Raw genomic sequence first — 15,106 nt, forward strand, 5'->3', positions numbered from 1 at the left:
TTCTGTTTTTTTAAAGTAGCGCAGCTACTCTGTAACAGAGGACGTAAATTCAATTATTCCAATTGATATATAAATACTTGTATAATGATATTGTGAGAAATTTTCGCATACCCCAATAAAATGTTTCACCCAGCTGGCTAAAATAACGATACCTATACCCTCCTCTGACCATGGAGGAACCTATAAGCTATATATCCAAGGACTAAATTAGAACTTAAAGTTAAATTGACGATAAAAATTCTCCTGTCACAATATCTTAGATTCTATCGTATTCTTCGTATTGGTATTCCAACTTATTCCGTTCTTATGGTCATAGATACCCAGTGGTCAGGGAATGTATGAAAGTTCTTATGGTCATAGATACCCAGTGGTCAGGGAATGTATGCAAGTGCTTATGATCATAGATACCCAGTGTTCAGGGAATGTATGCCAGTACAGAGACAAATAACCCCTAAAATACTGCTTCTAAAATTTTATATTATGTTTATTTAAAGTCCAAAAATGTACAAATAACTACTGTTCAAAATTGGACCTTGAGTACGTCTGTCAAACACTCTTGTTTATTGAAGAACCCCATCCCTTCAAGGCCCTGTCCCTAAAAAGGGGTACTAGCCAGAGGGGTCAACCTAACCTTACATGAAATAAGCATTTAAACACGTCGTTTTTGGTCCATATGCAAGACGAGGTAAATCGCCAGTTTTTTTTCTGTGATAAGTTGCCATAGCTGTAATACTTATGAATAATACTTTCTTGTTTTTTTTAAAAAGTTGGTGTCATATAAAGCTTTCCTAAAAAAGTATAAATCGTATTTGAGATCTTAGGTTTCTAACAATCCTTATGGGTGAAAATTAGCTTGCAGATAAAGTAATAATAAGTGTGGAAATAATAGTATAAATTTAAATCTATCAAAATCCCTGAATTTGAGGAAGACTAAATTCTCGTCCATTGTTCTATCCCGAAATTGTAACGAGTTAATGAGAAATTCTTAGATCAACAAGGAAGGAGGGGTGTACTAATTTATAATAGGGGAGTGGGGGGGGGGTGTACTACTAGTAACACTCGTATGGGAAATGGGAGGGAATCTAATTTTGGGTAAGACTTGTGGGAATAAGGGGGAGGGGCACTTGTAGAGATGCGAAATTTTATGCAGTGTTCATACAAAAAACAATACATACGTCCGTCATTAAACAGATCTATAGTAAAGATGTATATACAGACAACTACCTCCCTTCATTTTTCAAAGACCTCTTTCGTCTGCTTTTTAATAATTTTCTGCTACTTTGCTGTGTTAATATAATTGATACCATTGGTTGATTTTCAATGACCCAATAGAAAGGTTGCACAAGCCGATTGCGATGGGGAGATACAGTTTTTTAATCCTTTCTCCCTCTAGTGTTTTACTCTAATCGTCATTACTTGAACTAAAACAAATTCTTCTCAATATTGGCAAGGTTTTTGAAAAGAAGTATAATAAACCATTCCCTAATTAGTCAATAATCATCTGTAAGTTTAAACTGTGGAAGAATTATTGAACCTTATTCTCAGCTAAGACATTCCCTCTAGTTTCCAATTATGATTATCAAACGAAGGTATTTTTTTATTATCTTTGATAGGACACAGTTTCTATAGGGCATAGCAAAACTCATCTCCACCCAATTTTATTTCGCCTTCTAGTAACAGTTTATGTTTAATGGAATAAAGGATTGTAGATTAATTCATCCTATATTGGTTTCTTTCCTTCTCTCTTCTTTTCAAAATTTTCGCTAAAATTACGAGTTATAATTTTAGAAAGAATTGAGGAACACTCCCTAACTTGTAAAAATAGTAAGATCATAGGGGCCTAATCTATACAATGAAAGTTATGGGAACAAAATAAAAATCAATTAAGGGGGACATAGTTGTCCTATGCAACATGGGTGCTGTATTTCTGACTGCTGCTATGTCAGGTGCGTATCAATGTAAATAAGAGTTTAAAGATGTTTGTTTGTTTTTAATAATTATATCCAATAAATGACAAAAAGTATAAAAGTAATAATTAAGAAATACGTGACTAAATGAGTAATGGAAGGGGGTAGCACATTATCCATTTTTGGTTGTAGATAAAGTATATCTGACATGAAAAATATATCTTCTAACCGGTTCATGATAATAACAATAATAAAAGGAAAATCTCATTATTCGCTCTTTTTTTAAGTGCAACTACAAATCCTAGCGATTTTAAAAGACTAAAAATGATAAAAAGATTTTAGAATAAAATAAGCATAATATTTGAATTGTAAACCTATATATTTAATTACATCCAAGAAAAGCCACAAGGCAAATAAATTAAAGAGTAACTGCACTGTTGATCAACAATTTTTTGGCTGGAAATCCATAGTTTGAAATTTATAGGACAATTCTAACATGCTTAAATTAATCAATTTATCGCATCATATTATAGACAGCTTTCCACGGTTATTTAGAATGAAAACATATACAAATAAAACCAGTTTTGTGGGCCCTGAGGTGCCTAAGGCCCATGGTAAAAAAATTAGCATTAATTTTATGATTTTTATTTTAATAATTGTGGAAATTTGATTGTTATACCAAGCTAAACATTATTTTTCAGTATTGCATAGAGCCGGTTCTAATCCAGCGGATATAAATCGGTTTGGAAGCCATACTGGAATAGGTATTTATTGCATTGTATTATAGACAGCTTTCCGCGGTAATTTAGAATGAAAAAATATACAAATAAAACCAGTTTTGTGGGCCCTGAGGTGCCTAAGGCCCATGCTAAAAAATTTAACATTAATTTTATGATTTTTATTTTAATAATTGTGAAAATTTGACTGTAATACCAAGCTAAACATTATTTTTCAGTATTGCATAGAGCCGGTTCTAATCCAGCGGATATAAATCGATTTGGAAGCCATACTGGAATAGGTATTTATAGGTATTATAGACAGCTTTCCGCAGTTATTTAGAATAAAAAAATATACAAATAAAACCAGTTTTGTTTGCCCTGAGGTGCCTAAGACCAATGCTAAAAAATTAAACATTATTTTATGATTTCTATTTTAATAATTGGAAATTTGACTGTAAAACGAAGCTAAACATGATTTTTCAGTATTGCATAGAGCCAGTTCTAATCCATCGGATATAAATCAGTTTGAAGCCATACTGGAATAGTTATTTATTGCATTGTATTATAGACAGCTGTCTGCGGATATTAAAATGGAAAATTATAAGATCAAAACCAGTTTTGTAATAAAGGCCTGTGATAAAAAAAACTGACATTATTATTTATGATTTTTATTTTAGTAATCGTGGGAAAATGTGGAAATTTGACTTTAATACGAAGCTAAACATGATTTTTCAGTATGGCTTAGAACCGGTTCTTATCCAGCGGAAATAAATTGGTTTGGAAGTCATACTGGAATAGTTATTTATTGCATTGTATTATAGACAGCTGTCCACGGATATTAAAAGTATACAATTAAAACCAGTTTTGTGGGCTCCAAATGGCCGGAGGCCTGTGCTAAAAAAACTGACATTATTCTTTAGGATTTTTATTTTAGTAATTGTGGGAAAATGTCTGTAATACAATGCTATACATGACTTTTTCAATATGGCTTAGAACAGTTTCTTATCCAGCGGATATAAATCGGTTTGGAAGCCTTACTGGAATAGATATTTATCACATCGTATTATAGACAGCTGTCCGCAGATATTAAAATAGAAATACAAGAGTTAAAAACTTAAAATGAAGTGAAAAACGTTATTCTATAGCCATTAAATTACTAACAATATTTGTTAAAAAGTATCGTTAAATTGGATGGTTTGTAACGTAAAAACAACGTAAAAAATTTATTAAAATAACGGTTATTCTATAGCCATTATATTGCTAACAATATTTGTTAAAAAGTATTGTTAAATTGGACGGTTTTAACGTAAACATGATGTAAAAAACTATTCAAAAAAAACGTTATACTATAGTTATTAAATTACTAAAAATATTTTTATAAAAAGTATCGTTAAATTGGACGGTTTTAACATAAAGACCATGTAAAAAAGGATTAAAAGACGTTAATCTATAGCCATTAAATTACTAATAATATTTGTTGAAAAGTATTGTTAAATTGGACGATTTTTAACATAAAAACAACGTGAAAACGATTCTAAAGCCATTAAATTACTTACAATATTTGTGCCAAATTGTCTGTAATATGATGCATTTCAGTATGGCATGGAACCAATTATAATCTAGCGGATATAGCCATATAGGTTTATAAAACTTTGGGTACCAAATGTAATTTACAGTCCAATGTTTACTAAAGGTTATGAAACTTTGGGTACCGAGTGTAATTTACAGTCCAATGTTTACAAATGGTTATAAAACTTTGGGTACCAAATGTAATTTACAAACCAATTTTTACTAATGGTTATAAAAGTTTGGGTACCAATTAGTCCTGATTTAGTATTGTTTGCCTTATTTATTATATGTTTATTAATAGAGAGAAAATTGCCTGTAATATGATGCTTTTCAGTATGGCTGAGAACTGATTTTAATCTAGCGGATATTTATCGGTTGCAAAGCTGTACTGAAAAAATAAAAGATCCCTCATTCATGGAAATATTTACAAGGTAGAACATGTTGTATAGTTAGGTTGCTAATATGGACCTCATTTATTGGTAAGGGGTAAGGGGTTGGGGGCAGACCCACATGGCAGGATTTATGCTAGCTTTCATTTACTAGGTTTAAATTTCGGATCAATTACTTTTTTCCTGTAACAAAATTTACATTAACTTTTCGTGCAAAAAAAACCCACTAAAAATAAAGAAAGGAGTCTGAATTTTTTTGTGTAGATTCCTTAGGCAAATAAGAATCGCAGTTCTATTATGCTTTGTGCCCGATTTTTACGTTTAAACCCCTATAGTTATGTAATCTTTGTCCATAGGTTTTTTGTTTAAATTTCGGATCAATTATTTTTTCCTTTCACAAAATTAACGTTAACTTTTCGTGCAAAAAAAAAACACTTAAAATAAAGATAGGAGTCTGAAACTTTTTGTGTAGATTCTTTAGACAAATGACAATCGCAGTTCTTTCATGCTTCATGATCGATTTTTACGTTTAAATCCCTTTAATTATGCAATCTTTGTCCGTAGGTACTACATTTAAAAAAGTCTTTTTTTTATACTATTAAATAAAAAATGTTGATTGTCTCTGAGTGTTGTTAACTCATTGGCCTTTCAATGTAGATCGATGAAATTTTAAACATAGCTAGTTAGAGTAGATGGTAGTCTCTGTATGAAATTTCATTAATATCACATGAATACAAAAAAACTTATTACAATCGTAAAAAACGACACTAAAAACCATAAACCCCAAATGAAAATAAAAAAACATTTTTAAAATAAATTATTTAAGACTGTTCACGTTATCGTCAGCTAAGGGGTTAATACGAGCCCACTTATTGAAACCATTTTTAAGATTTTTCATGAAAGCGAAAGTGTTCCCCATTTTCAGGCCATAAAGGGGGAGAGGGAAATGGCCACAAACCGGTTTCAACATATCCAACACAATATAGAATTAATCTATACTCAATCCCATTTTTTAAGACATTTTCGGGGGGGGGGGGGGAGGAATTATTATCTTCCATATCCTATCCCTACAAATAATTTAGTGGTCCACTTAATGAAAATTGCCGAGAACATTATATGCAGATTTAGGTCCAAAAAACAAAGATGAAAAAGTCTTAAACTAATAAAAAATTTCGGAAAAAAATCTTCCAAAATTTGTTATTTTATTGCAATTTGTATTTGAATGTTGATGGTTAAATTTAGGATCTCAAAATGACTTTACGCCGCTCAGTATTATTTTTAAATAAAAGCAGAACATCTTTAATATGTCAGCCACGACCATTTGTCGATAAAAGTAATTGAAACTGTCGTTGAACATGTGCCAATCTATAAACAAACAAAAACTTACGACAAATTCAATACCTTCATTTATAAGTAGACTAGAACTAATATGCCCCAAAGAATCGAACCTATAACAAGTTAACAACCATTTTTTTTTTTAATTACTATCTACTAAAAGAAAACTAAATCTAATTTAGAAGATTATAATTTTTAATGAATTTTAAAAATTCTACATTCGTTCTCAGACGGACGAGAGTATTGTTGTAGAGTTTTTACGCACCAAACAAACTGTTAAATATGTATTATGCAAAAAAGAATCTAATTATTTGTTATAGCTTTTGAAAAGGACAAATTTGCTAAAGATTTAAGTATATCTAAAATAGAGCTAACTAAAAAGGTTCAGCGGTTAGCGAGATAATTCTATCCAAAATTGTTGACAATATGCAATTACAAGAGTTTACGTCTACTATATAGCTTTAATAAAAATGTTTCAAATGTTAAAAGTTACATCGCCTAAATGGTTATATTCAAAGTGGTCATGTCTAACATTATTTCAACAGTCAAATGAAATTATAACGATACAATTTTTAGACAGGGATAACTGTTATTGTTTACTTTTTTATATCTAAAATCTTTGTCTACTCTGAGCCACTGATTATTTTTCAATATACTTTTTTCCTCTCCTGAATTTTAGGTAGGTCATTAGAAGGTGATAAATATACTTACCCATACAAAGTAATACAATTTTTTTTATCAGAGATAAAGGGATATCATCTAACTGTTAAAAAACTGTTTTTTTTGTTTTTTTTTGTTTAAACCTGAGACCATGTTTAGATATGCAAATTTATTGGCACATTGTTTTGGGATAGAATAATTGTTCAAGAACTCTTTTCCATTCATTATAAAATGTTTAAGGATGAAACAAAAAAGTCCCTGAAAAGGCTTCAATTGATTATTGCAGAGAATTTTCGTTCTCGCGAAGAGCTAAAGTTTCTTTGCTACTGCTAATCATAGACCATAAAAATCGAATTATCAGGGCCTCTACCTGCGGTACCTTTCCCCTGCAGGGCTACAAAATACCCAATATAACCTAACCTAACATAACCTAAAGTAACAAACAAGCAAACGAATCACTTCTCCTCATTTTTAATCTAATAAAAAATAAGGAGAGTGGTTTAGTTTGATTAAAATTGCCTTTATATCACTCTATATCCATTTTTGCCTGAATTTTTAAAACTTTTTTGTTTACTTTTGAAAGAAGTGAAAACATTATTTTTAAACTAATCACAAAGATAAGATAAAAATATTTTAAAAACAGAAAATCTAAGCTTTAAACAGGGAAGATGAAATAAGTCTATTTAGAGGTCTTCGCATTTAAATCAATTTGGTGAATTCCATTACCCAAAAGTGTTTACAACATTAGATTAGAAGGATTTTCCTTTTTATTTTATTTTCATAGATTAAAATTTGCCTTGGATTTTTCAGGGCAGCGGGGTAAATGGAAAAGACTTATTTGTTAATAAGCAAGGCAGTTAATAATTTAAATTGTCCGTCTGTATGTCTGTCAGTCAGTCTAAAAACTTATTGAGGAAAATATTTGATTTCTCGGCTCCTATTTAAGATGGACTGCAGTTTTTTTTGTGTTGCGATTCCTGGTATAAAAAAAACATACAGCATACTATAATTTAATAGTCCGCTGGTCTGTACGTAAGCCATGCTACAAAAGACATTATTCATCAAAGTTTCTGGATTATCAGCATTATCTCACTCCATCCACGATTCTGAGTGCTTTGCTACTTATGGATGTTGTCATCCTTGTTATACTTATATGCGGGTTGTCTTATGGGTGTGTGGGAACTTGGGGTTTTCATATGTGGGAGGGGAATTATTAAAATAGTAGAGAGAAAGAGAGAAAAATGGGATGAGAGAGAGGGTCATATAAAGTGGGAAATGAGAAAGATAGATAGACAGAGTTTGGATATCTATAGCAAATTATAAGACTTTAAAAGTTTGTTTAGTTTGTAAACGCCAAAATTATAATTAGTTTATAAAGTACTCCATTTTCTGTCTATCTTGTTTAACGTTATAATGCTATTCAACTTATTTTTCAAGATATGAAGATATATTTATTTCTTTTTTTCTCTTGTAGAAGTGACTCAAGCAATTTGGTCTATCTTGTAGATTTATCGATCTATGACTATATGTCCGTATGTCTGTTAATAAAAAAGGTCAGTATGTTTTATGTTTGTGTGAAACAAAAGATCTCTGAAAAAGATGGACTAATAATCTCTGATTGATTTCATAGAAGATTAAGAATGATATACTACGTAAAACCATTTTTGAGATCTTTAATAACTTACAAACGCTTGTACTTTCATTATGTTGAATTAAAATTTATAATTTTGCCGACTGAATAAACTGCTTTCTTGACCCAATATTAACCCCCTGGAGGCATACGAACCCTTTTTCACCCCCTCCCAAGCTTTAAATCCCCCCTCTCCTAAATTCAAAATGCCCTCCCCCCCCCCCCCCAACCCACACACACATATCATCTTGAAGAAAGATTCCCCTAAATATGATGTACCTTATTTCTAAAGTGGTCTTTTTGCAAAACTGTGAAATTTTAAATTTGTAAATAGCTAATTTATATATATATCAGTCAGTCAGTCAGATTTTCAAAGCACAAAAAGCATTCGTATAGGGAATCTTCACCAAAAAATCCGCCCTGTATCTTGAACTGGAGCTAAAAAATCCCCCCCCCCCCATAGCGTCACGGACTGAAATAAAGTGAATCATAGAGTAGCTTTGCTACTAAAAAAAGATACTTACTTACAGTCATTAACAAGTTTGGAGTATTACATCTTTTATTTAAAAGTCTGAAAAAAACCTATATTTAATGCAGGGGCGTCCAAGCTTTTTTTTTGGGGGGGGGTAAAAAATTTTAGTGGGGGGGGTAATTCGTGTTTGGGGGGGGTAAAATGGCGCGCGAAGCGCGCCGAAATTTTTTTTTACCCCCCCCAAAATTTTTACCCCGGGGGTAAAATTTGATTGGGGGGGGTAATTACCCCCCCTAAAGTCTGTTGGGGGGGGGTAAATACTCCCCCCAAATCTGTTGGGGGGGGTAATTACCCCCCCCAAACTAATTTACCCCAGGGGTAAAATTTTTGGGGGGGGTAATTTAATTATGTAAAAAAAGCACCTACCTAATCTATTAAGTTAATAAGTACTATCCTATAACATAAAGTAGTAAGTAAGGTTTATTTGACTATAGCTTCAGATTTCATTACTTTTAATACTGAGTTCTCCTTTTTAGGAAAGCTTCACATAGATCCCATGATGGTTCCACACTATTATAGGTCAGTCCTTTGAGTGGTTTTAGGCTATTTTTCTCCTCCCTTTTTACCCTTTAGAAAACACGAGTTCTTAGATGCTAAGGGCGCCACTACTATTCAAATATATAGTAGTATCTCATTCTTTAGAACATAAAAATACAATAATTAACTCACTAACCAATGAACCAATATGATTATACTTTAAAGTGAAGCGTCTTATAGGTCCTGGTAAGTTTTATAACTAGTTTTGAGACACCCTGACATCCTCCCAAAAGAAATCGCCTATAGAAATTCTTTTTCATTATTTAATGAAATATTTAATTTAGTTAGGTATCTATTTTATGGAATCTTCAGTGCTTTACAATTACATCATAGATCCCCCCCCCCAAAAAAAAATTTTCAGTAAAATTTTTTTTTAAGAACATTCAATTTGGGGGGGGGGTAAATACCCCCCCCAAAAATTTTTTTTTAAAGAACATTTATTTTGGGGGGGGTAATTACCCCCCCAAAATGGTTTGGGGGGGGTAAATACCCCCCCCAAAATCGTTGGGGGTGCCTACGGCACCCCCAAGGTAGGGGTAATTTTTTTTTGTGGGGGGTATTGTTCAAAAAATTTTGGGCACCCCCAAAGGGTTAAGACAATGCTCGAAAAATTGATATAAATTCCCAATGATGATACACAAAATTACTCCTTCTGTAGATTACAATCAGTTGTTGAAACGCTTGGACAGTGACACTTAACTTAACCCTTAACGGTTGGGGGGGGGGGCCCCATCCGATTTTTTCTATCTCATTTTCTGTGTGTGAAAGATAAAGAGCCAAAACTGTACATCCTCATATTAAATACAGGTGTTCAAGTCAATTTTAGGTTCCAGGTATGATCCTGCAGGTCCTGATCCTCCAGGTCTCCAGAAATCTTTAAATGGCTCCTGTGGCCGCAATTTTTGACTTAGAGACTTCAAATTTCAAACTTAAGCTTTTCTTATATGTCTACATAACGTATAAAAATTTCATAATGATCCGCCGCCGTTTTCCCGCCGACCGCCGACTGCGGCGGCTGGCAGCTGCCAAGTACAGCTGCGGCCGCTGAAATTTGTATTTTGATATTTCACATATAAAATTTACATAAAGATAAACATTTTCTGCAAAAAAAATTTTATTCTAGCTTCAAAAATAAAAAAAATTACAGCCGTTTGAAATTTTTAAGTAAAAAAGGACCTAAAAACAAAGGTTGTTAAATAAAAGGGTGAAGGAAGCGAAAATTGACCTTGACTTACTTAAGGTCGGAAATTCATCATAACATAGGGGACTTGCACAAATTTTTTTAGCCCTCTAGCTCTAATAGGAACTGAGATAATAGGGGGGGGGGGGGGCGTTGACTGATTAAGGTGCGGCAAGGGGTTAATGAGGCAGCCAATCAAAATTCTTTAAAAGTCCCCAAAAAATTGTAAAACCAATGAATAAGAAAACGTTTTCATAAAACTTTGGAAACTATTTTCATAAACAGCCCATTTTTCCATTTCTCTCTGAAATAATAAAGCTACATAACACAAAATATTTACTGTGCTGTTTTTTCTGCACACCCCTAGTATACACTGCCTTAATGAAAGTCTGTAAGATAAATTGATGTCTAACTGAGCCCCTAATTTATCAACTTTTAAAAACTATTTTGCATACAAAAAAAAGATGTATTTATTTATGCTATGGATTAGAAACTAAGGGGTTAAAAAATATAATAAAGAAATACTTAGGGATTTTAAGTGATAAGACAATTAATGATAAATTGATGTCCACCCCAAATTATGACAAACAAAATTATGCCACTGTTTCTACACTGCTAGCTTGTACAATCAAATAAAGAGAGAATTTGTGTAAAAAACTTTGGGGACCAACATATTTTACAGTCCATTGTCCCAACACTTCCTTTTAATATCAGATTATATTAGAATTGTTAAATTAAATGTGTTAGAATCCCCCTATTATTTTAAAGCCTCGACGGGGGATTCCTGTAACAATTTTAAAATCATAGCTACTCTAAAATGGATAAACTAAAGTCTATTTTTTCCAATAAAAATGTAGATTTTTTCTAGTAATTTGAAAGCTGATTCATAGGTCGATTTGGCATAAAAGTTAAAGCAACAATGTTTATGTTGCTTCAAGACTTTTATGTAAAGAAACCCTTTAAATTTGTTATTATATCTACATATACTTTATATAAATAAATCAATTGCTTTATAAATAACAAGAACATAAATCTTACAAAGCAATTCATTGAAATAAAAATTTTGGGTACTTTATCAAATCTTGGTTACTTAAAACTATTACTATCCAAATGTGTCCAATTATATTAAATCTTGATTGATTGGTTCACCCTAAAAGTGTCCCAACTTTTTAACCATTAGTTTTAATCTACAGAAGGGGCAGTTTTGTTTACCATTAATGGGAATGTACATCAATTAATTTTCCTTTGGCTTATCATCCTGATAAATAGGTATTGTTTTTTATTCCATACTTCACAGTAAATGTACTGACAAGCTCTAATAATAGAGCAGCTTCGCAGTTAATAAATATCTATTGCTTGCATTTTGTATTACTATAATCAAATATCCATTTAAAATAAGTTAAACACACGCTATAAATTTCATCTTGAAGAATAGACATCATCAAAATAAAAACAAATTTTATCTGTCTGTCTGTTTGTTTTTATCAAATAAATTGGCAACCGCTGGACCCATTTGGTTCTCTCTAACCTTTTAAAATGTCTAGCAAGGTTTTGTTTGCTATCGTTGTATTGTTTACCACTGGACCAATTGGATTGACTATTCTAGGAGGTGGGACACCTTTTTGTTTGTGTGATGGGGGGATGGAGGAATCTCCTAACCAATCGGTTCACAGTTTTTAGGTAAGCTTAGCATTAGTCTTTGCATAGAGGAAACAACTAAAACGACAAAAATGAAGCTATCCCCTAAAGAACGGAATCAATAAACAGGCCATTAAACTATATTGTAATCTATTATATTAACAGAGACCATAATATCCATAAGTAGTGCAGCAATAACATTGTTTCATAAAAATTAAGAACGGCAACATCCTTGCTCACACAGAAATTGATAATAAATCACTGAATATGACATTATTGTTTCTTACCTCATATGATTTAAAGAAATTTACGTTTCGAATTTTCAGAATATACAAAAAACAACGACCTACGCGGATCTTAAACTTATAGAGAAGCTACGCAACTGACAATCTAAGTTATTTTTAAGCCCAGATACAGATTTAAAGACATTAAGTTTTCATTTAGTCGATAAATAATAAATAAATAGGATAAATAATACATAAATAGGATTTCTTTATTCTTAGATTATAAAAAATAACATGATATTAGAACTAAATCAGGAATTTAAGGATTTATTATAGCAAAGCTATTCTATAACTAGGAATTGTTCGCACGTACAGACCGTTACAAAAAACAATAATGTCGGTAAGTCACGCATGTAAAGAAGAATAATACCTTTCATTAAAACAAGCGGCTGTGCCCCTTGCGTCTAGAGCCTTTGTATTTGAAGGAGAGGGGATGGAGGAGTGGGTTCGGGCATAAAAAGCTGACTAAAATCCTTCGGGATCAATGTAAATATTGAACTCAATCGGTTGGGTTGTATGCAAGATAGTAACGGACAAACAAAAAACCTTACGTAAATAATAGGAAATAAAAGTATCCTATAATATGTGGATATTGATAGTCACAATTAAATTATTCTACAACCCTGTCTGCCCCCAATAATATAACTACTAATGAAGAATTCGGCGAATAGATGCTGGGGAGAAGAGTAATTATTAATCATCAATTGTCCTATCCTTGTTTCCCTGAATAACTTGAAACTGCAAAAATGGAGATAGAGACAAATTAAAATTAATGACAAACATATCAGGAATTAAAGGAATACAACAATAAACAATAATTATTGATTGCTATATTTCCTTTTGATTCTTTGAAGATATAAATATATTAATTTTACTTTATTGTGATCCATGCAAATAATTCAGGGCTCTACCTCCAAGAACCTAGCGGGCACATAACTTCCCCCCCACCCCCTCATTTTTGAAATATATTGAAAATAAGAGATTGGGTAGTTTTTCATTTTTTCACAAATAAATTTCAAAATAATTGAAGGGGGTTTGGAGTTTAACTAGGCACTTTCATGGAAACCGCCATAATTATAAACAGGTTTTATAATTCTTTTAGAGAACGATCTCGAAATCGTCTCAAGTACTTATATATAATAATGCAAACTAAAATATATTTTCAACAAGGCTGACAACATACATTAAAGCGAAGCTAGTATCGGACAATGGTCAGACAATGAATATATAATATTATGAAAGGGGAACAATTGTAGTAAATTTAGTTTGCTAACATGGACATCAATTATTGGTCAGATCTGTCATCCAGTAGGAGTAGGATCAAGGATAATCGGTTTTTTTAGCCAGCTGCATATGTCACCTTATTAGAGTACATGATAATTTGTTGTAAGATCCAAGTGATAATAAATCCATTGGTCAAACAAACGAACATTGACAAATTAGGAGTAATGAATAAATAAAGTCTATTATTCTACGTTTTCTAAACTGACGAAGGACAATTATGCATGCTAATGTAACGATAGAGCTATTAGTTACGGATAGCTGTTCGGACGGACGTACGTCCCAGAATATAGAAAAGCATCCAAGTGGTCTAAATTCAGAGTTGCAGCTATTCTGCATGTAATTTTATCTGTCAGTCTTTCTTTCCGTACGTCGTAATAGTTACACTGCTTAGATTCAGTTTTCAAGGAAAGCTTCCTACTTGATCAAATAAAATAAAATGTTTAAGACTTCATGAAATATGATCTATTATTTTTAAATATTTTTTTTAAAGAAACAAATTAAACTTACATAATGCAGGTCAAAATGTCGATGTAAATATTAGCCAAATTAGCTTCATACAGGGTTAGACTTTATTCTTTTAAAAGAGTGATGAGGTTTTTTACTTGTTTTATGATACTGGATTACTTTTCTTAATTCCCTTAAGAAAAGGGACCCAACCTTTAAGATTTTTTTTGTAAGGGGAGCCAGAATTTCCGGTTTCAAGTAACCAAGGAGTTTTTAGGGATAGGTTGAAAAACACACGGTACTACAGGTATTGAAAAGATTTACATGAAAGTTAATTACACCTATTCATGAATTTGTTTATGATTAAACAAGTTCCTGTGCCACAAGCCTAAAGGAAAAATCAGGGATCTAAAGGAATAAGACAATAGCCTAAAACCTTCCTGGGACCTATGTAAGGCTTTATTTTAAAAAGATAACTAAATCAGTTTAGTAGTGCCATAAATTATATTCATCTTGCTAAGAAACCTTTAAGTATATTAACACTTGAAAACGTTATTCTCAGCTCCGATAGGAGGAGACATGACGCCCCTAGGAGTTAAAGGGGAAGTAAAATGCAGTTGCAAGGGGGGGGGGGGTAATAAGGAAAAGGCAGTCTGAAAAAAAGGGAAGATCTTGTGCTTTGGGCTAATTAGAAAAGGGAGAATTTAGGAAAGAGGTGTTTCTTTAGATTCATAAAAATAATATGATAAGTAATTTTAGATAATTTTGTATTTTGTCTTTATATATAGTTTTTTTTAAATGAGTATTAAGTTGTAATATTTTACAAATAAGTAAGGATAATTTCAGCAAATTTATAAAAAGAAAAACTTAAGTTGAATTGAAGAAACAGCAATAAAATTTGGCGGGCTACTGGCTATATTTTCATGTTATAAATATATCTTACTCAAGGGAGGGTAGTCATACAAAAATACATGTGAAATTAATTAGAATTAGAAGTT

The sequence above is a fragment of the Acartia tonsa genome, chromosome 11 (assembly GCF_053477335.1).
Source record: "Acartia tonsa isolate MP-2025a chromosome 11, ASM5347733v1, whole genome shotgun sequence".
NCBI lineage: Eukaryota > Metazoa > Arthropoda > Copepoda > Calanoida > Acartiidae > Acartia > Acartia tonsa.